Genomic DNA, 27,066 nt, shown 5'->3' with positions numbered 1-27,066 from the left:
AGTGCCAGGAACATTCCATTTCCTAAAGCGGGGGTGGCCGGCAGAAAGCAGCCCACCTAGACATTCGCCCATCAGAGATGCAACATCTTAAACTAACGCCTGTAGATGTCTTATCAGCCAAATCATGTGCTAAGGCGACTAAGCACATAATCTGTTTTTTTTTCTTTTGCGCTAGCGTGGCGATCGACGTTATCTTTATCACCGTTTTCCTTTAAAAATGTGCTGGGGATGCACTGTCAAAAGTAACGTGTGGCAGTGCCTGCTTTCGGATGGGCTGCTTTCTGTCGGCTACCCCTACTTTGGAAAGTGGAATGTGCCAGGCACTCTCGCTATTCGCGCATACGGCTACAATAGCGCCGCGTCTCGCAATTTTTCCGCTCCGGTGATGAGTAACTTGTACTGATCTTTTTCCGTTGCAGCTGTACTGGATGACGACATACGTGTGGCGCTCTTGCCGTACGGAAGAGTGACGGACGTCTCCCGGGAACGGTGGCGTGCTCAAGGTGTGCAAGACAATGAGTCCTCGACGCACTTGGTGGCCTTAAATTTGAAGACGGGCGTGACGGTGGACGACTTGCCACATCAGATCCGTGTTGCAGGTGAACTGACGCTTGTGGTGGTGCCCGGCAGGGCCCCGCTATGCTTGCGCTGTCGCAATACCGGCCACATTCGACGTGACTGCCGCGTGCCACGCTGCGCACTATGCCACCGATACGGCCACGGAGAAGAGCAGTGCGAGAAGACGTATGCCTCTGTCACGCAGAAAGCTACGAGGGAATTAGACGTCAACGACCTGTTGATGGATGAAGCCGAAGTTGAGGAATCTTTGAAAAGAGCAGAGGAGAACAGTGGCGAGGACGCGAAGACTCCAGAACAGAAGTCCGGAGATGACCACAAGGCTAAGGCCAGTGATTCTGCGTCTCCCACTAATTCTAAACCGGAACACGCTACGTCGAACGCGTTTACGGGTGCAAGCTCTCTCAGCTCGCACGGCGGGAAAATTCCAACAGACGATGCTGAGGCAATGGACGCGAGCGAGTAAGGCACAAGTGTGGTGGTGAAGAGAACTCATGATGAGTTAGCTACCCAGGATGGACAACCAAACGAGCCGAATAACGATGAACCCCCGCCAAAGACGCCGGGGGTGCGACGGGCGACGCTACGCCCGAAACCGAACATCCCGCCGGATAGAAGTTCGGCGGTGACGCCCACTTAGCGGACAAGCTTGGTGCCGTCGAAGGTGCTGGACTTCTTCTGATTCGAAATGGAAGAAACAACGGAAACTTCGAGCAACACATTCGAGGTACGGTTGAAGATTTCACTGGACTTGGTTATGCTATGTCATTTTGTGATTTTTCACCTTAGAATTGATAGAACAGTGTCAGGCATGTTTCTAATGACACCATTCGTATCTTTCTGCTTGATTTACTTGATTCAAAATGGCGAATAACTTAAATTCTTCATTCGCATAGCGACAAATAATGTCAGAGGCTTGGCTGCAAGATGATGGCAATACCAGCTTAGCCGCCTTTGCATGGAAAACGAGCTAGATCTAATTGCGGTACAAGAAACAAAGGTGGAAGAACAAGAGCAGACTGATCGTATGGTGTCACCATTCACAACGTGTTATAATGTCTGTGTATGCCATGCCGTAGCAAGATCTGCCGGCTGTGCTGTATTGATACGCAATAGTGTGGGGATTATTGAGGAAATGATTACTGTGTCTGAAAATGGTCGCCTCATCGTCTTGGACTTTTCGTTGACGGGGGAAAAGTGGTGTCTGGTTTGTCTATGCCCCCAACAATGTCAATGAGAGATGTGTTTTCTTTGAACAACTTAATCAGTATCTGCCTTGTGGAAGAAATGTTATTCTGCTGGGAGACTTTAATTGTGTTTGCTTTTCGGAGGATAGATCGAAAGTGGCATACGTACATGATCGAAGCGCCGACTTACTTAGGTCCTTGGTGGATGACTATAACTTGGAGGATGTAGGTCACACTATAACAAGCGGCGGGCGGCCACAATTCACTCACGCCCAGCAGGGTAGTCAAGCAAGGCTTGACAGAGTTTACGTGTCCTTAGCTCTAATCCCCCACTGCAATAGCTACAATGTTATACCTGTTTCATTCTCTGATCACAGCCTCGTAAGTTTCGTCATTGGCAATAAGCAAAAGCAGCCACGATTTAACTGGCACCTGTGGAAGTTGAACGCTAAATTGCTCAATGATGAACCCTTTGTTAAAGGAGGTGAAGGAAAATTAGGGCGGCTAGTGAATGATGAGCCCGAAAATTACTCGGCTGCCTGGGAACAATTTAAAAATGAAGTAAAAATGGCAGCGATTGAAAGAGCAAGCATCAAGCGTCGAAATGAGATGAAGAATGAGAAAGCTCTGCAGCGCAAGCTAGAATACTTGTTAAACGCTGTGCGTTTGGAGCCTGAAAAAGTGGTACACGAAATAAGAATAACCAAAAGTGAACTTGAGGTGATAGACAATGAAAGATATAAGCCAGCTATGATTCGTGCACGAGGCGAACGATTATGGCTTGAGGAAGCACCGAATAAACGCACTCTTACTGACGAGAAAAGGTATGCATCAAAAAATGAAATCAAACAGATCCGCTATAAGAACGAGGTGACGGGTGAGCAGAAAAAGATATAGCAGGCGTTCGTGCAATATTATCGCGAGTTGTTTAGCAACGTTACTCGTGTCAGCGACACTTTCATCGCGGAATTCATGACTGGTATGCCAAAGATAGCAGATGACGTCAGACACAGTTTTGAGGAAGAGATAAGTGTCCGCGAAATCGAGGCCGCTATCGGCGAACTGCCGGCAGGAAAGTCCCCTGGACCAGATGGCTTAGGAGCCACATTTTACAAAGCGTTCGCTCATCAACTAGCATATGTGTTGCATCGTGTTATCAATGAGGCGTATAAAACAAGGCGGGTGCCACCGTCCTTCAGAGCTGCTCATATCGTCTTGATTCCTAAGATGGATGATCGTGACAAGCTGCTGTCAGTAGGCTCATACAGGCCTATCAGCCTTACGAACACTGTAAGGGATCGGTAGTGCGTGCGGGGTCATTACTACCGCTAATTCGTTCTCAGTACCCCGCCGCTGCCGTCTTCAATGGACCCCCCCCCCCTCCCCTCGACGGGACGGGACGGGACGGTGGGGTGCGCTCGAAGGGAAGAATGACATTTCTTGGAAAGATGCGCGCGCGCGCGCGCGCGCGCAGGCGCCGGGCCGCTCGGGCGTCCATCGCCCTTTGGGGCTGCTTCGCGTCGGCTGGGCAGGGGAGCGGTGAAAGTTATGTGGCTGAAGGGCCGCCACACGTCGACCCCCCCCTTGTCTTAATCCCCTCGTCTTAGCGGACACCAGATATGCACACAAGCTCGCGACGAACGTCTCGTTCGAAAAGTATGCAGGATTCCTGAGAGGATTAAGCACTGCCGGAAGGAACGGCGTCAGGGCGCCGTGACGAGGGGGCAAAAGAGATGAGGAATAGCCGGCGACAGCGCGTCTAGCCGCGAGCAGCGAAGGCCCGAGTTGGGTGACGCTACGGATACCGGAGAGGCGCCGACTAAACAGCCTCGGGAAGGCTAAGTCGCCTTGGAATGCAGGTCCGAGCTTGCAGTGGCAGTTACAGCGGTAACTACCCGTTTAAGCCCGATAATCCCTTAATCCGGGACGACGCCAAAGTCGAAGGTCATTGGGGAAACCGCCGTCACGTGCTCGCACGAGTGTGTTTTGTGTTTGTGTTTACTTTTATTTTGGAGGGAGAATGTTCTACCCCGCACATGCTGGCATTGGCTGGCACGACTGTGCGTTTGTTTGTTTTTATTTTTTTTTTGCAAAGGAGAGGGTGTTTTGCCCTACGGAGGCTAGAGGGCTGGCCATGCTCTCGATGAGCCAATCGTATGAAGAGTGTAGCATGATTGGTGGCTACCAAATGTGGGCCGGGCCTTTAGGGTTTTAAAACCGGGCCCCGGAGCCGGAAAAAGGGTTCTGGGCTAAGGTCAGGTGCTATGCATCTTCGGCTACGCCGAGTAGGGGCCTCCCCTAGTGTTAGCCAGTTCCACCTTTTTGTTGTTTGTCTTTTTGCCGCTTAATATGTCTCCAGTGCCTTAACTTGTATATGCTGTAAATATTTGTACATAAACTTCAAGTATTCGCCTTATCAGTTATCCCTGCATCGTAACTCATAGCAAGACCGTCTCTGACGGGGCACCGCTGGTGCGAAGAAAAGCTTCAGTCTTCCGGTTAAACAAACCGTCTCGGGCGGAGCACCTCTGGTGCGAGGAAGGAGAAGAGAACCTGAACTTTACTGGCGCAGTCGACAGGATCCTGCGGCCATCGGAAGTCGGCGCAGGAAGAAGACTGAAGGCAGGGAAAAAGGCGACGACCAGGCAACAGGTCAGCTTTCGAGAAAGGACCTGCGGAGAGACGGCAACCAGGGGAAGCAGCGCGCCGAGTCGGAAGCTCGACGGTCACCGGCGGGTCGCAGCAAGTGACGACAGCGGGCACAGGACCAGCGGCGTGGAACAGCTCATCGCGGCGTGCGGTGAAAGTGATGACGGACTCCGACACCAGGAAGCTGGCAATGCGGATCGACGCATCGAAACCGTGAGTTTCCTTGGTTGCATTGTTCACGCCCCTGTGCATGTGTTCGAGCCGGTAGGACAACAGACGGCGGTATGGAGGGTTATCCATGCCGACCTTCACTCGAGGTGAGGTGCCAAGTTTAATTGGCGAAGGCACGCGTGGCGTACTATGAGGCCAAACTTGCAAAGGTAAATGGCGGAAAGACGCTGCTTCGCGAGGAAAAACCTCAGGACGTTAAGTCCGATTTGAAGGCGTTAGAGGCAAAGCGCCAGCAGCTAGAGCTCGAGCTAGCCGAGCTCAAGGGGGTTAGGAGGGCTAATGAACTAGCCAGGGGGAACTACTCCGAGTCCAGACAGACTGCGCTGGAAGGCAAAGGCTTGTGCTCGTCGAGCACAAGTGAAGGAAGCAGCAGCCAGGTGGCTGTAAACAAGCAGCCGGCATGCGGGAACACATCGTCGTTCGAAAAGGACGAAAAAAAGGCAGGAGGTGAGGATGAGGTTCCTGAAGGGCGCGAAAATACCACAGCTTTTCCGCCACCGCGGGCGGCTAACAACGAAAAGGAGCAGCCAAGTTCTCATCATCCGGGGGCAATCGAGAGCAAACTGTCCGACAACAAACAGGACAGCGATCAAATTTCTGCAGGCTCGGTGACGGAGGTTGTGACCTCCGACATATCAAACTGCCAGGCAGAAGCAAAAGGAGAGCCAGATTTCTGCAAAACCGGAATCTCAGGTGAACAAAGTATCCTGATGGAACGCAGCGCCGCGGTATTAAAGGCGGTGATCACGCACTCCGATGATCAATCCGCCCAGGTTAGCTCTACCCCGGATGAGACCAGGGACGAGGGCGCGAGTTCAGGAACAAAAACTCGGACTCAAGGAAGCTGCGAAAAAGAACATTTCGTTCAGTATGAAGCGGCCAGCGACGACAGACGTCAGATTGGCGAGTTAGACAATGCTACGGAGCCAGCAAGCGCCTATAAAGTAGGGAGCGGAAATTTTGATGCTTGCCCGTGCAGGAACGGGGCAAATGGCTCCAAGCCAGGCGAAGTAGCAGAAGGCAGGTGCGTGGCTTTCATGTTGAAAGTCGGTACGTGGAACGTTACGTTCCGTGCTGCAGTTCGCCAAATCAAGTGTAGCGAGACCGGCCGCATTGAAAGGGTTAGACGGGGCAGGGGCTATGCTGCTTACGCAGCACGCGGTCCGTACCGGCGCGCCGGAGAGAGAGGGCCCTCAGGTGCGTCGTGTGGTCAGGGGTTTGGACCCATCGAGGACCGGGACGTGTTTGATCCTGGGGGGCACCAGCTTTCGAGTTCTCGCCCCGTGGTGTCATCAGCCTAGGGAGCTGAGTGGCCGTCAGGCGTTGGCGTTAATCGGGTTGATTAACGAGTAGCGGCTCGAATACACACAGGGACACTCGGTGCGACTAAGGAGGCTCACGTGGCCACCTACGGACATCGTACGAGTGCTGCTGAACGCTACAGTTGCGAGTGTCTGGGTGTGTGTGTGCTCGTTCGCGAGCAGGACGACGGCGTGCATGCAGATGGACTGGGTACAGCCTATCCTGGGTACAGCCTATCAACATGGACTGCGTTTTACGGCGCACAGCAGGCATGCCACTGTGTGTAATTGTGCAATTTGCTTATGTTGTATTGGTGCCCGTGTGCATTATTTTGCTTTTAGTTTTGTTGATGCAACTGGTTCCAGCGCGACAGCTTGGACTTCGGCCAATGCGCTGGATTTAAATGTGTGAAACGCGCATTTGAATGTGTACGTTTTGTTTATGTTATGTCACCCGCAGGGTGGTTTCGTGACAGGCTCCGATCCCTTTTGTTATAATTCTAAAAGTGCCATTTGAGCCCTTTTTAGAATCTTGGAAAGGGCGTGTAAGGGATCGGTAGTGCGTGCGGGGTCATTACTACCGCTAATTCTTTCTCAGTACCCCGCCGCTGCCGTCTTCAATAGACCCCCCCCCCCCCTCCCCTCGACGGGACGGGACGGGACGGTGGGGTGCGCTCGAAGGGAAGAATGACATTTCTTGGAAAGATGCGCGCGCGCGCGCGCAGGCGCCGGGCCGCTCGGGCGTCCATCGCCCTTTGGGGCTGCTTCGCGTCGGCTGGGCAGGGGAGCGGTGAGAGCTATGTGGCTGAAGGGCCGCCACACGTCGATCCCCCCCCCCCCCTTGTCTTAATCCCCTCGTCTTAGCGGACACCAGATATGCGACACAAGCTCGCGACGAACGTCTCGTTCGAAAAGTATGCAGGATTCCTGAAAGGATTAAGCACTGCCGGAAGGAACGGCGTCAGGGCGCCGTGACAAGGGGGCAAAAGAGATGAGGAATAGCCGGCGACAGCGCGTCTAGCCGCGAGCAGCGAAGGCCCGAGTTGGATGACGCTACGGATACCGGAGAGGCGCCGACTAAACAGCCTTGGGAAGGCTAAGTCGCCTTGGAATGCAGGTCCGAGCTTGCAGTGGCAGTTACAGCGGTAACTACCCGTTTAAGCCCGATAATCCCTTAATCCGGGACGACGCCAAAGTCGAAGGTCATTGGGGAAACCGCCGTCACGTGCTCGCACGAGTGTGTTTTGTGTTTGTGTTTACTTTTATTTTGGAGGGAGAATGTTCTACCCCGCACATGCTGGCATTGGCTGGCACGACTGTGCGTTTGTTTGTTTTTATTTTTTTTTTGCAAAGGAGAGGGTGTTTTGCCCTACGGAGGCTAGAGGGCTGGCCATGCTCTCGATGAGCCAATCGTATGAAGAGTGTAGCATGATTGGTGGCTACCAAATGTGGGCCGGGCCTTTAGGGTTTTAAAACCGGGCCCCGGAGCCGGAAAAAGGGTTCTGGGCTAAGGTCAGGTGCTATGCATCTTCGGCTACGCCGAGTAGGGGCCTCCCCTAGTGTTAGCCAGTTCCACCTTTTTGTTGTTTGTCTTTTTGCCGCTTAATATGTCTCCAGTGCCTTAACTTGTATATGCTGTAAATATCTGTACATAAACTTCAAGTATTCGCCTTATCAGTTATCCCTGCATCGTAACTCATAGCAAGACCGTCTCGGGCGGGGCACCTCTGGTGCAAGGAAAGAGAAGAACCTGAACTTTACTAACACCGATTACAAAGTGTTTATGAAAGTGCTCGCGAAGCGGGTGCAAGGTGTGATCAAGCACTTAGTTGGGCCGCATCAAACATGCGGCATCAAAGGTCGAACAATCTTCACGAACACTCACGTAGCCAGAAATGTGTTAGAATGCTGCGACGACATGGACGGCCAAGTTGCCATGTCGCAACTCGATTTGGCGAAAGCTTTCGACGGGTGTCACACGAGGTCCTCTTCTGCATATTGAAGCATGCAAATGTAGGCAGCACAATTTTAGACGGCGCAATGATGGCCTATCGCGATTGTTGTACCCAGCTCATAATAAATGTCACTAACGGAAAGGGTTCCAGTGCAATCTTCAGTAAGACAAGGATGTCCACTGTCTCCTCTCCTGTTTGCTATATATGTCGAACCTTTTTGTTTAGCAGTAATTCATCAAACAGCAATACGAGGTTTCAGAATGCATTCTACTGAGGTAAAACTGTTGACGTATGCTGACGACATAGCCGTATTCTGTCAAGATCGCGAGAGTGTGTTGGAAGTGGTCAACCTCGCTAAGGCTTTCTGTAAGCTGACGGGCTCAGAGATAAACTGGGAAAAAAGTGTTGGTATATGGAACGGTAACTGGGACATCAAGCCAGAAAGGTTTGCTTGTACGACATGGACAGGCACACCTACGACGTATCTTGGTGTGCCATTCTTGCACTATCAGGAACCCGCAAGGTACTGGAGTGATGCAACGGAGAGAATGAAGGAGAGGACGGGAAACTGGCAGGGTCGCGGCCTTTCAATGTTTGCGCGTGCCTCTGCTTGCAATTTGTTCTTGATAGCCAAAGTTTGGTATGTGTTGCAAGTGCTATGTATGACCCGCGCAAATGTGCAAAAAATGCATCGGGTTTTGCTGTGTTCATATGGGGCTCAACTTGGGAGAGGGTGAGTCGTACCAACCTTTTCCGCTCAGTCCGCGATGGAGGCCTGGGTCTTTCTCATTTGTTTATTAGGCAGATTGTGTCACGTTTCTTTTTTCTGCGCGACCAAAGCGACAGTTTCTTGCGCACAGTCATACAAGTTCGACTTGCGAAAGCGCTTCCTGAATTTACTGTGACTACAAGTGATACAAGATGTCACCGTGTGACTGGTTACTTCCATGAAATTGTTGTTTCCCTCCGCATGTTGCATTCAAGGTTTTCAATGGATTACCTCTGCTCTGTTACAAAAAAGCAACTGTATGCAGACTTAATTGAAAATCTACTGCCGACACCAATGTACAGGTCTGTTTACTGTGGGGGCCCAGGAAAGGACGTTTTAAAACGGGTTAAAAAAGTGCCGCTAAGACCTTCAGTCAAATCCTTTTTCTTTAAGCTGCACACGAACACACTACCCGTAAAAGCATGGCTAGATCAGAAAGGGATATTTGTACCCCGGACAAGTAACTGCATACTCTGCAAAAAACCAGAAACTATTGAACACGTATTTATTGACTGTTGGGACCCTATATTCCATAGGGACATACTGCAGCGAACTCTAAAGAAACAACTTCCAATAACGCCATACGGGATCCGGTTTCTCCCAGTCAAGTGTGATGAAGGCATTCCCTTTGATATGTTCATGCTACTGGGCCTCCACGGTCTGTGGCAAACCAGAATGGCAGTCCGCCATGCAGATGTTAATGTTCGGTGTGTACGCAAAAATTTTATTCAGCATATGGTCTACATGCGAGAAGTCTATCAGACGTTACCCGAACCCCCTGAGTGGATTAATGTATTTGATGGAATGGTGGGTCTGAAGAACTTTTGACTGTATTCCGCCAACCGAAGTCAGGCTGGGGTGTTTTGTCTGTATATTGAGTGTCATGATACCGGTAATAAAGAAAAAAAACCCGGGTAGCTCAGTCGGTAGAGCGTTAGGCTTTTAACCTAACGGTCCAGGGTTCGAGCTCCTGCTCGGGCGCGTGTCCTTTTTTTCCTTTTGCTATGGTAGCCAACGATGGCGTCCAGACAGGCGATTCACTCTCACCCGAAACAGCTGTCCGGGTAGCTCAGTCGGTAGAGCGTTAGGCTTTTAACCTAACGGTCCCGTGTTCGAGCTCCTGCTCGGGCGCGTGTCCTTTTTTTTTCCTTTTGCGATGGTAGCCAACCATGGCTTCCAGACAGGCGATTCACTCTCAACCGAAACAGCTGCCCGGGTAGCTCAGTGGATTCTACTTCCGGACGCAGAAGTGAACGGACGTGTCTCGATGGGCTCCGTCGGAGCGGGTTCAGCGGCCCAGTAGGGCCGCGGTAACAGGATTTTGGACACTGCTGACCAGGATTATCAAGTGGTACTGCCGCAACTGCCATCGGGTCAGATTGTTTTGAACACAGTTTTTTTGCACGGCGATGTGAGAGCGCGGCCTTTCCGCGTCGAAGATTTCAGAGACGCCCTTGTTAATCTGGGAGCACTCCCAGATGCTATCGCCCAGGAGGCGTACCAAATGAACCATGTATGGGCGGTAACTTTCAAGACAGCGGAAGCGGTGAAGAGCATGCTCGCTAAAGGCGACATGCTGGTGAAGGAGCGTCGGTGTCTGGTTATAAACCCGAAAAACCAAGACGTCAGGCTCAAGCTTCACTGGCTCCTTCATGGAGTCAGCGACGATGATGTGCAGGCTGCGCTGGCAAATTATGGCAAGGTAACCGAAGTGACCAGGGAGAAGTGGCGTATCTACGGCATTACCGACAGGTTGTCGACGACGCGCCTCGTCGCCCTGAAGTTGAAGGCCGGTGTCAGTGTGGAAGACCTGCCCCATCAGGTGCGTGTGGGCGGTGAGCTGGCCTTAGTTGTGGTACCGAACCGGGCACCCTTGTGTTTGCGCTGCAACAGTAAGGGCCATATACGGCGTGATTACAAAGTCCCGCGCTGTTCCCGATGCCGGCGCTTTGGTCACAACGATACGGACTGCGTTAAAACCTACGCAACCATCACCGGCCAGCCGAAAAAGAACGATGTGACCGAGCTCGTTATGGATGACGAAGACGCTGAAGAGGCTTCCAGAGGGGCTGGGAATGTGCCCGTGCAGTCTCCAACGGGCGACAAGGCTGAAGCCGCCGAGGAGACTCAAGGCGCCGTCAGCAAAGGCGACCAACAAGATCAAGGCAACACCACACCCTCGGGGGCGGGGACTGCGAAGGAAGACTCCGGCAAGGAGTTGGAAGTAGTGTCGACGGGGGGCTGGTGGGATGGTGAGCAAACCGTGGACACCACAGGTTCAGTGCCAGGAAAAAGTGTGCACGAGGAAACAGTCGTCGCGGGCGACAACGCCGACGTGGAACCGCCTCCCAAGACGTCTGCTACTCGGCGTCCGAGTTTCAAGCCCAAGCCGAACATTCCGCCCGACCGCAGAGGGGGCGGCACGGAGCCCTCGTAGCAGCGTGGGCCAGTCTTGTTCCTGCCCACGAAACTGCAATTAGCGTGCGTCATGGAGCTGTATCAAGGGACAAAACAACGACGAGGACTACTATCTTGCTGCGGGGGCGGAAAAGTCGAGTGCCGCGGTTTTCAACGCCAGCGGCGTACCTCAGATTGTCGAGGTAAGCCCCGTGCGGTCCTTGTGTCCTAGCGTAAATATGGCTGCAAACTTTAAAAAATCCCTTCGTGTAGCAACATTGAATGTTCGGGGCTTGGCAAGTAGGCGAAGGCAGTGCCAGGTTAGTAGGCTACTTATCGAAAACGAGCTGGACATCGTTGCTGTCCAAGAAACGAAGGTCAGCAGCGAGGACCAAACGGACCGCATGGTGCAGCCCTTTAGAACTCATTTCAATGTTTGTATAGCTCATGCGGTTGGAACATCGGCGGGATGCGCGCTCTTTGTACGTAACAGTATTGGGATTTTGGAGGAACAAGTCATTGTTTGCGAAAGTGGCCGTTTTGTTATCCTGGATTTTTCATTCTGTGATTTATTGTGGCGTGTTGTGTGTCTTTATGCGCCTCACAAAGAAACCGACCGCAGAATTTTTTTTGAAAACCTCGAGCAGCATTTGAAAGCAGAAAGACATGTTATATTTTTGGGAGACTTCAATTGTGTTTGCAGGCCAGAGGACCGAGCTAAAGTCCGTACAATAAAGGATCAAAGTGTGCAGGTTCTGGATGAGCTCGTAGAGGAGTACGGCTTCATAGATGTTGGCTGCATGTTATCACCCGGCAGTCAGGCACAGTTTACTCATTTCCAGGGTGAAAGCCATGCCAGACTCGATCGCATATACATATCGGTGCATCTGGCGCCGCTCTGCGAAAACTACGAAGTCATTCCAGTATCCTTCTCTGACCACCGCATGGTTTCCTTCACCTTAGGATCAAAATTAAAGGAGGTGAGATTTAATTCGGATTTTATGGAAATTTAATGCCAAACTTCTGGACGACAACAGCTTCGTTTGCGAGGTAAATAATTTACTGAAGTCATTGCATGTGTCTGGAGCCGAAAGCTGGTTGGACAGGTGGGAAGGTTTCAAAAATGACGTAAAAATGAAAGCCATTGAGAGAGCAAGCATACTAAGACGCGAAGAAAAACAGGAAGAAAAGGAATTGCACAGCCAGTTGAAACTATTGCTGAACATAGTCTGCGCAGCCTGGTTTATGCATGAACCAGATAAAGGAAGTTAAAAGAAAGCTAGAGCAGGCCAATGAAGATAAGTACCGAGGGGCCGTTGTGCAGGCACGCACTGAGCGATTATGGATGGGTGAGGCGCCCACTAAGCGGTCACTGAGCGATGAAAAGAGCTATGCCTCGAAAAAATACAGAAAATAATGTACAGAAATGAAGAAACCACTGATCCAGAGAAAAAATGCGCCTTTTTTGAGCAATATCAAGCTTTGCTAGGACAGGAGCAAGTGAAAAAGGACGGCTTTGAACGTGACTATTTGCGATTAATGCCCAAATCAGATGAGAGTGAGAAGGAAAGACTTGAAGCTCCAATCAGTATGACAGAAATAGAGAAAGCGATTGACCAGTTAAATGCCGGGAAGTCCCCTGGGCCCGACGGCCTGGGTGTAGCTCTCTATAAAGCCTTTAAAGATGAACTAAGTCAGGTCCTGCATAGAGTAATCGAAGAAGCCTATGAAACAAAACGATTGCCGTCATCTTTCAAAGCTGCCCACGTTGTATTGATTCCGAAGTATGAGGATTCAGCAAGGCTGCTTTTGGTGGGGTCTTAACGGCCGATAAGCCTCACCAACGTAATTACAAAATCCTGATGAGTTTTGGCGAGAAGGACACAGAGCGTCATTAAAGACCTAGTGGGACCCCACCAAACTTGTGGAATACAAGGACGAAGTATTACGACCAATATACATGTGGCGAGAAGTGTTTTGGAGTGTTGCGATACTTTTGATGGACGAGTTGCGATGATGCAGCTCGACCTAGCAAAAGCTTTTGATCGAGTGTGCCATGGAGTGCTTTTTAATCTCCTAGAATTTGTGAACATAGGAAGTGTTATTACAGAGGGAGTCAAAATGGCTTACTCTGATTGTGCAGTGCGAATTATTATAAATAAGAATCTCACCGAAAGAGTGCCAGTGAAATCGTCTGCGAGGCAGGGCTGTCCATTATCCCCGTTGCTTTTTGCTTTATACCTAGAGCCGTTATGCTTGAGCATGATACAGAACGAAAGGATACGCGGTTTCGCGCTGGAAACAACTGAGGTAAAAATGCTTGCATACGCAGATTATGTCGCTATTTTTTGTAGAGACAAAGAAAGCGTTCAAGAAACTGTTAGAGTGGCGGCTGATTTCTGCGCTAAAACGGGGTGCCGTGCTAACTGGGAGAAATCATCTGGATTCTGGCACGGGTAGTGGGATCAAAAGCCTGAAGTGTTTGCCAATGTGCGATGGACAGCGCTTCCCTCAAAGTACTTGGGTGTACCACTTGACCAATACAATGACACTGACGAATACTGGAATAGGGAAACAGAGAATCTCAGAAGGAAAACGCAAGCATGGAACGGCCGGAACCTATCTATGTTCACACGAGCAACTGTTTGCAACCTTTTCTTGGTTGCAAAAGTGTGGTATGTCTTGCAGGTATTGTTCATGTCGCGCGTAACCGTACAAAAAATACATCGAATCTTTGCTGTTTTCGTGTGGGGAAGCACATGGGAACGTACGAGTCGGACAAATCTGTTTCTTTCGGTTCGAAAAGGGGGAGTAGGGCTTGTGCATTTGTTTATCAGACAGATTGTGCCGCGTTTTATTTTTCTGCGAGACCAGAATGATCCCTTTTTGTGTACTTTTGTGCAAGTGCGCCTGCGCAATGCTTTGCCTGAGTTTTTGGTGTCCTGTTCTGATAAAAGAACGACAGCCGTAAGAGGATTTTGGCGCGAAGTTGTCACGGCTTTTAACATGCTGAAAGTGCGCTTTTCTTTAGATTAAGTTATGTGTCGAGAAAGAAACTGTATAAAGATTTGTTGGTTGTCATGCTGCCTGCACCAGTGTATCGACAGCTTGGTTGCGGAGGCCCAGGGCAAGATGTTCTGAAAATGGTGAAACGTATGCCAGTAAATCCTAACGTGAAAAGTTTTTTTCTTCAAACTCCATACTAACACTCTGCCAGTTAAAACCTGGCTAGAACAAAAGGGCATTTTTGTGCCATGGACGGTTAACTGTATGCTCTGCAAAAAGCCTGAGACAGTCGAGCATGTGTTTATAGAATGTTGGGATCCGGTATTCCATTGGGACATTCTACAAAGAACAATAAAGAAAGACCTGCCAATCACACCGTACGGAATCCGGTTCTTAGCGGTAGGCGATGACCGAGATGTTCCTTATGATCTCATCATGCTACTGGGCCTCCACAGCATATGGAAAACCAGGATGTCAGTGCGAAATGCCGATGTAAACATTCGACCTGTAAGAGAAAATTTCATTGAAAGTGTTGTGCGTGTGCGGGAATGTTACCGAGCCCAATCGGAGCTACCCGAATGGCTTGGCGTGCTGGATGAACTTGGAGCCCTCAAGAAGTTTTAAACAACCACGTTGACCGTACGTAGGCCGGTTCACGTGTTTTAGCGGTTTGTTTGTGTGTTTGTTATCGTTGTCAAAACAGGCAATAAAGAAAAAAAAAGCCCGGGTAGCTCAGTCGGTAGAGCGTTAGGCTTTTAACCTAACGGTCCAGGGTTCGAGCGCCTGCTCGGGCGCGTGTCCTTTTTTTTTTCCTTTTCCGGTGGTAGCCAACGATGGCGTCCAGACGGGCGATTCACTCTCTCCCGCAAGCTGCCCGGGTAGTTCAGTCGGTAGAGCCTTAGGGTTCTAAACTAATGGTCCAGCGTTCGAGCCCCTGCTCGGGCGCGCGTCTTTTTTCTTCCTTTTGCGATGGTAGCCAACGACGGCGTCCAGATGGGCTATTCACTCTCTCCCGCACGCTGCCCGGGTAGCTCAGTCGCCGAAATAGTTGGCCCCCGCTAAACGTTTTGGACCAAAGGACGATCTATTTTTCAGAACATCCATAAAGATAGATGTGTGCTCGAATGCTATGATGCCACACGCGAACGTGTGACATTGCTGCAGTTGGACTTGGAAAAGGCTTTCGATTGCGTGTCACATAACATTCTGTTTAGTATCTTAGACTACATTAATGTTGCTACATTTATTCGATAGGGAGTGGCCTTGGCGTACCGTAACTGCACTATAAGATTAATTGTCAATAAGCCATTGGGGGCCCCCATCAGCGTACTACGTTCGGTGCGCCAGGGTTGCCCCCTCAGCCCTCTTTTATTCTGTATTTATATTGAAGCTTTGTGTTTAAGCATTCTACAAAACAAAGGCATTGATGGTTTCCGACTGCAGTCTACTGAAATTAAACTGCTGGCCTACGCAGATGATGTCGCGGTTTTTTGTGTAAATGAGGAAAGTATAAAGAGGACAGTCGATACTGTGAAACATTTTAGTGAAGTCACAGGAAGCCGAGTTAACTGGGGTACGTGCCTAGGGTTTTGGCATGGAGAATGGCCGTCAACCCCCGAGACATTTTCTAATATGTCATGGGCTACAACGCCTGTCAAATACCTCGGAGTGCCTTTAGAGTTTTATAAGGATACCGAGCCATACTGGACACAGCAGATCCAAGAAACCGGCGAGAAAGCGGAGAAATGGAAAAACGCCCACTTGTCAATATTTGCAAGAGCAACAGTCTGTAACCTTTTTTTAATAAGCAAGTTATGGTACGTGACGCAAGTGTTGCATTGTTCTCGTGTTAATGTGCAAAAACTGCACCGAATTTTTGCCGTATTCATTTGGGCCTCCAGTTGGAAGAGGTGCAGGAGGACACATTTGTTTAGCCAGGTGAAGTATGGCGGGCTTGGGTTGGGCCATTTATTTGTACGCCAGATCGTGAACCGGTTTATTTTTTTTTAGGGATGTAAGAGACCCATTCCTGCGAGCTGTTTGCCAACAAAGGCTAGGTCGAGCGTTGCCTGATGTTGTGGTTCACACCCGATGTATGCCTGGCCGTATTTTTGGGTTCTTTAGAGAGATTGTTCTAAGTGTGAAATTCCTTAGCGTACGTTTTCGATGGAGTATTTCAGTAAAGTTGACAAGCAAACATTATACAAGAATCTTTGTGATGTAGTTTTCCCGGTGCCCTTGTACAGGGCCTTATACTCTGGAGGCAAAGGCAGTAATGTATTGAAACGTGTAAAGAAAATGAAAGTTTCAGCAGGAACAAAAACGTTTTTCTTCATGTTACACACCGGTACATTGACTGTAAAATCATTTCTGGAGGAAAAGGGCTTGTTCCTTGCGTGGGGCGCCCACTGTCTCATTTGTAAACAGCCGGAGACAATAGATCATGTGTTTCTTCATTGCTGGGAGGGGGTGTTTTTGTGGGATGTGCTTCAAAGGACACTTAAAAAAGAGTTGCCACTCGGTGCTCATGGGATTAGATACTTGCCAACGGGCAACCAGGATGACGTCCCATTAGACCAAGTTATGTTAATGTGCCTTCACAATATATGGCACTCTCGAATGGCCGGTTATCACTGCGATTTGGATACAAGACCGGCACGCATGTACTTCCGTGAAAGCGTACAGATATGGCTGGACACGGTAAAAATTACAACCATGTGTTCCCGACTGGCTGTCAAGGCCGGAGCCCTTGACGGTACTCAAGGAATTTTAACATGACAATGCCTGGCCCTCGTGGGTACAGGCTATTCGAACGCTGTGTATACGAGGTCTGTTAGAAAAGTATCCTACCTTTGGCCGAAGAAAAAAAACTGGCATAACGGGAGCGTTGGAAACCTAATAACCTTCAAAGTAGTCTCCTTGGGACTCCACACACTTCTCCCAGCGGTGCTGCCATTGCTGGAAGTATTCCGAAAAGGCCTCTTTCGGGATGGAGTTTAGCTCAGCTGTCGTTGCAGCCATAATGTCCTCTCTTGTTTGAAATCGCGCTCCTTTCAATGCCCTCTTGACTTTGGAAAGCAGCCAGAACTCGCAGGGGGCATATCAGGGGAGTACGTAGTCTGTTGAACTAGAGGAATCTGGTTTCTCGCCAAAAAGTCTGAATCAAGGGCGAGGAATGTGCAGGAGCACTGTCGTGATGGATGCGCCAATTTCCTGTTGACCTCAACTCCGGTCTCTCGGGCCGCACAGCACCACGTAGGCGAAGGTGGACGACCCTATAGTACTCTTTGGTCATTGTTTGACCCTGTAGGGTGCGTACTCGTGGTGTGCCACACAGAGGGAATCAAAGGAAGCTGTCAGCATTACTTTGACATTGCTGCACACTTGGCGGGCCTTCTTTGGTCTCGGTGACATGAAATGCTTCCACTGTGACGATTGGGATTTGGTTTCCGGGTCGTACCTGTACACCCAAGACTCGTCACCAGTGATTATGGTGTTTATGAAGTCAGGGTCACTGTTTGTGGAATCTAGCATGTCCTGCGAGACTTCAACACGAAGCTGCTTTTGCTCAGCCGTGAGCAGCTTCGGCACGAATTTCGCCGCAACTCTCTCCATTGCCAAATCTTCGGGGATAATGGAATGTGCAGAAAAATTGCTGATGTACACCTCTTCCACAATTTCTCGGATGGTCACACGACGGTCCCGCATCACCACAGCGTTCACTTCGGCAATGACCTGGCCATTTCGGCACGTTGATGGCCGACCGCAGCGTGGCTCGCTCTCCGCCGATGTGCGGCCATCTTTAAACCAATTGTACCACTGTTTAATTTTTGTGCTGCTCATAGCATCTTCATCGACAGCCGCACTGATTATTCCGAACAGTTTCCACTTGGTTGTCATCCCGTTTCTGGCAAAATTTGATGTAGTAGCGCTGCTCCTGTCACTCCGCCATTTTCCTTGTAATAAAAAACCGACGAGAGCACTGCGCACTGCCTCACTCAAACGCTGCGTCCCAGCGACTGACGCTATCGGCAGGCCCGAAAATATTCGTACACGCACACGGAGGTTCAAGGTCGGCTGGTGCAAGCGCGCTTGATTCATATCCGTCAGGTGTTCCCAAAAAAAAAATAAAGTCGGATACTTTTCAAACAGACCTCGTACATGTTCCCGTGTGTCACTGTTATTTTTGTGTCTAAGCCAGGCAATAAAGAAAAAAAAAGAACTTTTAGAGTAGAGTAGACCCAGTATTTCCTCGCTCTAGAAGGGAAAACAGGAGTGTATGCCTAATTGTAAATGGTCATTCGTCAAACCTTGCGCCAATCGGTTCTTCTCTGAGTCAAGGCTGCCTGATGTCCCCTCTGCTGTTTGCTCTTTATCTGGAACCGCTTTGTTTGAGTGTCCTGTGTAACAGTAATATTGCCACCTGGTGTTCTCAGGTGGCGCTGAAGTGTCTTCGAAGACGTTGAAGTGTCTCGCGCTGGCTGGCTGGCTGCTTGCTGTATTCTGCCGGTTAGCGACCTGTCGCCCTATTTTCCGTTACAATATCCATGGCTTCCCTGTTTTGGGTAATGAAGTCAGAGTACTTGCATATGCTGACATTCTTGCTTTTTTCTGCATTAGCAAGCACAGCACCAGGAAAGTTGTATCACAATAGGTCAATATGGCATCATATCTATTGTTCGATCAATCGCTCTAAATGTTCTGGCCTGTGATTCAGTTCATGGGGCTCAAGGCCGCTTCGTTATAGAAGAATATAATGGTCATGTGTACCGCCTAAATACACTGGCGTTCCACTTCATGCATTTAAGTCAAGTGTACATTACTGGAAGGAGTACGTGGGTGTGCAGAGGACGCTATAGGAAGATTTTTTTTGAATTCCTACTGTGTGCGTTACCTTTCAGCCACTTAATCTGATTACGAACCATATGACATGTTTTTCCTCACTGGACTTCATAGCCTGTGTAAAACGCCCTTGCTGGCCGCAACGCTGGACCTCTTGTTTCAGCCAGAAGCCATATCAGTCGAATGATGCTCCAACTCAGGGACATTTCTCATCAAAGGGAGTTTCTACCGGACTGGTTTCCGCTGTTGATGCGGTGTCTGTCTTTGCCTCCCTTTTAGCTGTGTTGTTTTCTGTCAAGCTAGTTCAGTGCATTCACTAGCTGCATGCTGTGTATAGCTGCATGCTTTCTAGATAATCTGTATATAGCCCCTTTCTGTACTTATACAGGGTGTTCCAGCTAACTTGGACCAAGATTTATAAAAAAAAAACTAAGCGTTCTTCAGAACTGAAATTGCCTCGATGTTGTTAGCATTTATCTAAAGTTACAGTACCATTTTTTTGCTTCTCCTATTTGAATAATTAGTCGAGAATAAATAAACTAACTTTTTAAATATAGTTCGAAACCTTCAAGCGTCAATAGGAAAGTTGTGGAGCTCCACAAATATTGTCCAAACCAGGAACTCCCAACGAGATTGACTTAGCGAGGCCGTTTTTATTCAGCAAAAACGAAAGCCCGCGGTTTTTTAAAATTACCACGTGACAGCGCGCTCCGTGCGCCCGGATGCGCCGCGATTACAGTGCTCTCATCCGTGCTTTGTCAGAAACATCACTCGCTTCGCGCCTATCGTGCTGCCCAAGACAGGGCTTCGAGTTGTGCTTGGTTCCAAGATAAGCGCCAGCGGATTCGGGCGGCAATTGAAAGAAAGCGCGGCTCCTGCTTTTCACTGTAATTCACAGGACGTTATTAGGTTTGTTACATGCGTCTTTGCTTCTTGGGATCTTGCTCCCAAATTTAAACTCATGAGATTGTCAACGTTCCTCCGCATGCATTCTGCTAACATGAGAGCGCAATTATCGCCGCAGAAACGAGAGCCGTGCTTTCTTTCAACTGCCGCCCGTACACACTGGCCCTTATCTTGGAATTAAGCACAACGCGAAGCTCTGTCTTGGGCAGCACGAAAGGCGCGAAGCGAGTGATGCTTCTTACAAACCACGGATGAGAGCGCTGTAATCGCGGCGCATTCTGGCGCACGGAGCGCGCTGTCATGTGGTATATTTTTAAACTCCGCGGTCTTTCGTTTCTGCCGAATAAAAACGGTCACGCTAAGTCTAACTCTTTGGAAGTGCCTGGGTTGGACAATATTTGTGGAGCTCCACAACTTTTCTATTGACGCCTGAACGTGTCAAGCTATATGTTTAAAAAGTTAATTTATTTATCTCGACTAATTATAGAAATAGGAGGAGCGAAAAAAATGGTAATGTAACTTTAGAAAAACACTAACAACATCCACGCGATTTCAGTTCTGAAGAACGCTTAGTTTTTTTTTTAAATCTTGGTCCAAGTTAGCTGGGACACCTTGTATAACCTCGTGTAGTAAATACCATGTTGGAAAAAAATAGATAAAAGCCCGGGTAGCTCAGTAGGTGGAGCGTTAGGCTTTTAACCTAACGGTCCAGGTTTCGACCCCTTGTCAGGCGCGTCTTTTATGCGTAGCATATTGCAATCACTCAGTTCAGCCCTTGGGCGCGGCCGGGCAGCCACCAAACCACGTGACCTGACGTCACCAAACCACGTGAAAAAATAATAAAAAAGAAAAGAAAAATAATAAAACAAAAGGAAAAAAAAAGAACGCCTGAGCATGGTGGCGGTTGCCACCGCCCCGTTTCAAAGGGGCGCTCCTATCCATCCATCCATCCATCCATCCATCCATGCGTCACGGAGGAAAAGCTGAGAAAATCGAGTTCCGCCAAGCAATACCTCGCGCAAAAAGACCGCGCAATATGCAACGCATTCTTGGCTTAACCAAGCTAAGCCTGGGTATCTTTTTTTTTTCCCTTTTCCGATGGTAGCGAACGATGCCGTCCAGACAGGCGATTCCAGCAGCCTTCAACGTTCCAGCAGGGCAGGTAATGCATTTTCCCCCTTGTAATAAGTGCCCACAGAAAGACATGCATCTCTTCTTCCCGGCATTTGTCGGCCGCGCACCTATTTTTGTCCATTATTTTCAATTGCAGCTACTGCTGATTACCGTGATGACGACATAACTACGCTATTATTGCAGGTGCGCCTTCGTTCTGCGTGCATCCTCCAACGCCTAAACTTCGTTCTCCTTTTCTTGACGTCGAAACAGAAGCACGGAAGCGGTTCTTATTAAAGGGGCGCAGAACCAAAATTTCTAACGCAAAACAAACGATATGATTCGCTTCATGGTCATAAGGAGATGTCATCTAATAAGTTTAAGTCCGGTGCTGTGTGATGTAAGTGCACGTTTAAAATCCCTTTGTAGTCGAACTTATTACGGAGCACTCCACTATGGCACCTCTTTCTCTCTTTTTTCAGATTCACCTTCTTCCCTTTTATAACGGCTGACTTCGGGTGTCCAAGAAGAAGTTATACAATTACTAAGCCATTTTACGTTTCTCAAAGCCACTAATGTCTGCGCACGTAAAAGATCACCAGGTGATCAAAATTATTTAGAAGCCCTCCACTACGGCATCTCTTTATGCCAATATTATTTCGCTCCCTCCTTCACCACCTTCCTTGTGGCGCGGTTGAATTGTCCACCGAGTTGAGACAGTAAATGCGTGCTGCACTTCGCTATTCGTTTCAGCAATGCAACATGGCGACCTTTGCATGAAGCCACTCCTCTCAGAAAGGTGCGGATGTCGTGCAGGTCAGGTTCAGAGAAACTGTACCTGCTCAATGGTCGGTGCGGAAATCGTGTAGCGGCAGCCGACTTAGAAGCAGGCGATGCCTTGCACTATAAATGGGGAATATACTCGACCTAGTTATTCCGCTCGTCAGAGAGAACGGTGCCCCACTCGGGCCTGACTCGTACAGAACGTCATTGACTCCGCAACCGAGAAGAGGCCCTCACCGGCACCTTGCACTTCTCGACGGACTCGTCATAGGCGTTTATCTTTTAGACCAATAAAGCTATAGGAATACTTGTCAAAGCGTATGTCATTTAAAAAGCAAACACGTGCATGCAGCATGATGCACGTTGTTGTAAAAACCGCGTAGCATGTAACTGGGCGCGCGGATCTCGGATATGTTCAATAAAGAACACACGTCAGTTTAGCGTCAGCTGCCTCGAGGTTGCATCGATTCTGGTTCATAGAAACACTTCGCTGCGATGTGAGTGGCTCGGGATATTGACGGCAGTTGAGGTGGGCAGCACACAGCCGGATGCAATCAGCTGGTGACGGCAAGGCTAGCAAACAAACCAGGCCTGCTCTCGACGGTTCAGTATGGAAATAGCTAGAGCCAAGCTGTACCGAAACTGCCTCAAATGAGGCTGCTCGCTTGCGGCACCACTGCAGTACTTTGTAGAACTGGTGCAGCGAGTGCAGGCGAATCGATTGGATTTAATAGTTTGGAGGTTTGGTTTAGTGCTACCATTTCACTAGCGGCTAAGACAGCTTACCATAGTCCGCTTTGTCGCCTCTCACGGCCAGTACGAGGGACGGGTTGTGCTGAAGCAGCGCTTGACTTTGCTGTTGTGCTCTCAAAAAGCTGCGCTTCGATACACGAATCCTGCTTCCTTTTCCTCACGTCATGCCATTTGCCGGCACAAAAGAGAGGTAATGTTAAGGTCGGTATGGGCATACTGCAGCAAGAGGCTTACCCCTTGTAATTATTTTTGGTGCACTAGAAATAGATGCCTCGCTAACGAAAAAGCCGTCCTGTCTGGGGATGAAGGCTCGGAGTAACTGAGTGAGCACGGAGGAGCCTCCCACCAGCTGCAGCCAATGGAAAGAGAGATGAAGAACAAGGAGATGAAGGTTAGCGGGTGTTGTTGTTTGAAAAGATGGCACATACCCGATTCTTGGCCGATCCCCCAGTGTGGGTATGTGCCATCCTGTCAAAGGCTACAACAACAACAACAACAAACCCACACTAGGGGATCGGCCAAGAATCGGGAAGCAAAGGTTGCTATTCAGTACATACTAAAGGCAAAAAAAAAGAGTTCACGAGAGAGCAACACCCGGGTACTCTGCCACAAGGAGGGCAGGGTATGAAAAGAGATGAGTGTTTAGATTAAAGAGAGAGAGAAAGAAAAAAGAAAGAAGTAATTCAAAATGTAATAAATCATAAAAAAAAATAAAATATAACCTTTATCAAGGCAGTCGATGAGATTCCAGCAAGGATTTTTTAACAGTCGCACAAGCAGACCTGTGGCTGAACACAAGCGTGGTGGCGCTAAATCATAGCAAGCATGGGCTGCTCAAACTAAGGCCAAGGTGCTGTAAGGGCAACTCCAGCAGTCATTTCAAAGAGGTGAAACGACGAAAATGGAGCCAAAAATGATCGATAGATAGCAGGTGATCGAGAAACCATTAAGCCTGAGGACATCATCTTCATCGAGAAACGCAGTTGCGTACACATGAAAACGACAGTAAAAAGAGACGAAGGATGAAATCGTTGCAGGATAGCGGAATACCCCATCATATGGTGCTTTCTGCCAATGCCTTCGTCAGCTTCCAAAAAGCTGCAGTTGGCATATTTTCGCAGGATTTGGCATGGAGCTACTCTGTCATCATGCCAGATTATATTCCTATATTCTTTGCGGAATTTTTGGCTCTTGGAATGGCCCTGCACAGAATTCCATGTCACGTGTCACGCTTTATCATCCTCGCTGATTGTTTGTCGGTTTTAGTCTTCCTAGAAACTTCACAAAAAGATTTATTGAGCCGTTTCCGTGACCACGTTCGAGTGTAGTGAACTCTTTTTGTACCAGGGCATGATGCATACCAAAAGAAATGATTTTCGAAACCCCGCTCGGCTATAAGTATAAGAAGGCTACATGACCAAGTGACTTGTGACCATATGCACGTGACCATAGCCACGTGACTTGTGACCATAGCACAGTGCATAATTTTTCTCCCCATGCATGTTGCATATCAAACGAAACTGTTTCCGAAACCCTGCGCGGCTACTAGTATGACGGGCTCACATGACAGAGGCACTAAAGATTATGGTCACGTGACCACGGTCAACCGAACAGCAATCTTTTTACGACCGGACTTCATGCATAGCAAAGGATATGCTTCTCAAATGCATCTTAGGCTATCTCTACAATGAGGGCCCTTGCCGCTGCAGTGGCTCAGCGGTTATGGTGCTCGGCTGCTGACCCAAAAGACGCGGGTTCGATCCCGGCCGCGGCGGCTAGAATTTCTTTGGAGGAGAAATTCTAGAGGCCCGTGTACTGTGCGATGTCAGTGCACGTTAAAGAACCCCAGGTGGTCGAAATTTCCGGAGCCCTCCACTACGGCGTCTCTCATAGCCTTAGTCGCTTTGGGACGTTAAACCCCATAAACTAAACTAAACTAAACAATGAGGGCCCATGACCTAATCCTTAGTGATTATGGTCACACGACTAGGTTTGAGCACACATCCTTTTTTTTCTAACCACGCACGATATGTATCAAATGACACGCTTTTTAATGTTCTCTTTGGCTAATTATGACGAGCTGATGTGATGAAATCACTAGTGATCCTGGTCATGTGGCCATGCTCGACATTTGACTCTCTCTCTCTCTCTCTCTCTCTCTGTATCCAGGCAGGTTACTTATCAAACGAGTTTGTTTTGGAAGCTCTGTTCGGATGCCACTTCGGTAAACTCAGACGACCATGTCACGTGTCAGCGCTCGAGCATAGCCCACTGTTTTTACACTCACCCACCGCCGCCCTCGAGCCACTTCCGCCCACCTTCATTCTGCAGATAAAGTCTATTGAGTGTTTGAAGCTTTGACTGAGGGTAAAAATATTCATTAGAGTAAAACCACCGAACTAATCATTTTCAACTGTTTTCGCCTAATTATGACCTCAGATCCCAGGTCAGTTTACATAGATTGCGGAAGCGGAGCTCGGATGCGGTCTTAGAACCAAGCGCCTGCGACATCAGTTAGAGCTGTGGAGTTGGACCAAATGTGTTGAGTGGACAAGCACAAATCAGAAAAAATAATTGGTTACATATTTGTGATCTAGAATCATTTAACACCCCTTTCAAACTCCTGGCATTAAAAAGTGATTTAGCGCAGCGCATTTGGGTGAAAGTACAGCGCCTTTTTTGTCAAAAAAAAAATATTCTCGTTCACGTTATTTTGCAGTAGCGGGCAGCGGCTCTTATTCCATCCAATTTGAGTGAGGTCGATTCGTATTTTTTCCACTAGCTGCCGGCCTTGGATGGCCTGTGTAGGTCTTGCGATCTCGTGACTTCGTTGCATGCAGCTGCTCGCCTTTTTTTAAGCGCGAAAGTTAAGTGCTTGGTTCCTTTTTGTCGTCCTGCTACGATCTCGACGGCTACGTGTGACCGCCCATTTTTCGCTACATTGGGCACAATTGCAGTCGTAGGTTTTGCCGCTGCTGCCTTCAAAAAGAAGATGCGCTCAGCACGCGAAGAGCTGATGTTCCGTTGGAAACTGTCAAAGCGCAAACTGCTCCGCGGGCCTATGACTGCGACAGTAGGGTACTACTATCACTTTGGTATGCCGCTGTCATCGGGTGCATGTAAAAACCAGAAACATGACTTCTGCCGCCTGCGCGGGAGGTTTCAGATGCGACTTTCTTTTCATTTGATTTGCGGAAAATGGATCTTAATACAGGAATGTCTCGCCGTAGTATTTGCGATCAATTTGTGAGCGCTTTAACCGGACACTCGCCTAGATGATCAGTCAATACGTCTTCTCCGATCGCCACGACTGGGATCAATTCCTCCCCTTCGTGACGTCCGCATACAACTCATCCGTGTAAGGGACGATCGACTGGTTATTCTCCCTTTTTTTTTGCTGTACGGTCATGAGCCAACATTGCCGATTGATGCGGCCCTAGGGGCAGTCCGTGGGGATACGATGGGTCCGACAAACGAGGAGACAGCGCGCCGATGGAGTAACGCGAGAGACCTGGTGCTAGAGCAAGAACGAAGAGCACAAGAGGCAAATAAGCTGCGGTACGATCAAACACACCGCACGCACCACTGACCGCTGGTCATATCTCGTCTATGTACGTATGCCTACATCCAAGCGAGGCCGCACGTCAAAATTTCTACACCCCTACCATGGTCCCTTCCACCTCGTGAGACAAACCGCGTAAAATGATTGGGAAGTAGAGAATCGCCGGGGGCGTCGCGACGTCGTCAACATTAATCGGACCAAGCCCGACATTGACCGCGACGACAGCACAGCCACAAACTCCGAAGAGCGCGCCATGCACCACCGGTGCAGAGGATGCAAAGGAGCTATACCCAGAAGCAAGCACAGGTGAGCTGCCATCTAATGATGGTGTCGATGACGAATTCTTCGATGCAACGGACATAGTCCCATGCGACAACGCTAAAACTGCCAGTGAAAGGACCTGTCGCCGTGACGACTTTGTCTACTATTAATCGACTTGCGTGTGTGTGCAGATTTGTGTGTGAAGTGCCATACGTTCATGTGTGAAGTGCCATACGTTCATGTGTGAAGTGCCTTACGTGCGTGTGTGAGTGCATAAAAAATTCGCGAGAAATAACCGCGGGAGCAGGAACCCCAACGACATTTCGTGACATCATGCTAACTGGAACCACCACATTGTGTGCGCGTGCGTGCACGCGTTTGTGCTCCGCGATGGAACAGTTGACTTCGGCCTCACTCCCTACACCCTGAAGCGCGCAGCATAGAGGAAGAAAAAGTTTTTTTTTGTCCTCCGTTGCGCACAGCGAACTTGCGAGCGCAGCGGCTGATCGTGAGTGAGACTGCGCCACTGCACGCTGTGGAACTTAGCAAAGGAAATGAAATTGCAAAGACTACCGCCATATGTAAAGTATATTGCAGCGTTGTGTATTACCTTATCCCTGCAATTAGCGTTATTTTTGTGTCAAGAACCTGTGAGTGAGGACAGTGACAAATTATTTGTACCGGGGAGAGAACGTAGTGCAGTAGCGCCACCTGTACTCTTGATGAAGAAATAAAGAACGTGAACAGCCTGCGATGAGGTCCAACAGGGAAGCCA

General features: G+C 49.1%; 3 non-coding genes and 2 pseudogenes across 3 annotated transcripts; all 5 read left to right on the top strand.

Annotated features, from left to right (window-relative positions):
- Nucleotides 1-8,432: 8,432 nt before the first annotated feature.
- On the top strand, nt 8,433-9,496 carry LOC149338890 (uncharacterized; annotated as a pseudogene).
- An 80-nt stretch (nt 9,497-9,576) lies between these two features.
- Nucleotides 9,577-9,649, top strand: TRNAK-UUU (transfer RNA lysine (anticodon UUU)). Its single transcript has one exon. It is a non-coding gene; the product is annotated as a tRNA-Lys (tRNA).
- A 77-nt stretch (nt 9,650-9,726) lies between these two features.
- On the top strand, nt 9,727-9,799 carry TRNAK-UUU (transfer RNA lysine (anticodon UUU)). Its single transcript has one exon. It is a non-coding gene; the product is annotated as a tRNA-Lys (tRNA).
- A 3,891-nt stretch (nt 9,800-13,690) lies between these two features.
- On the top strand, nt 13,691-14,695 carry LOC149338887 (uncharacterized; annotated as a pseudogene).
- Nucleotides 14,696-14,792: 97 nt separating this feature from the next.
- On the top strand, nt 14,793-14,865 carry TRNAK-UUU (transfer RNA lysine (anticodon UUU)). The gene has a single exon. It is a non-coding gene; the product is annotated as a tRNA-Lys (tRNA).
- The last annotated feature ends 12,201 nt before the right edge of the window (nt 14,866-27,066 follow it).

Source organism: Amblyomma mixtum, chromosome 6, assembly GCF_055824585.1.
Source record: "Amblyomma mixtum isolate Tamu chromosome 6, ASM5582458v1, whole genome shotgun sequence".
Lineage (NCBI taxonomy): Eukaryota > Metazoa > Arthropoda > Arachnida > Ixodida > Ixodidae > Amblyomma > Amblyomma mixtum.
This window is presented reverse-complemented; position numbering and strand designations above follow the sequence as displayed.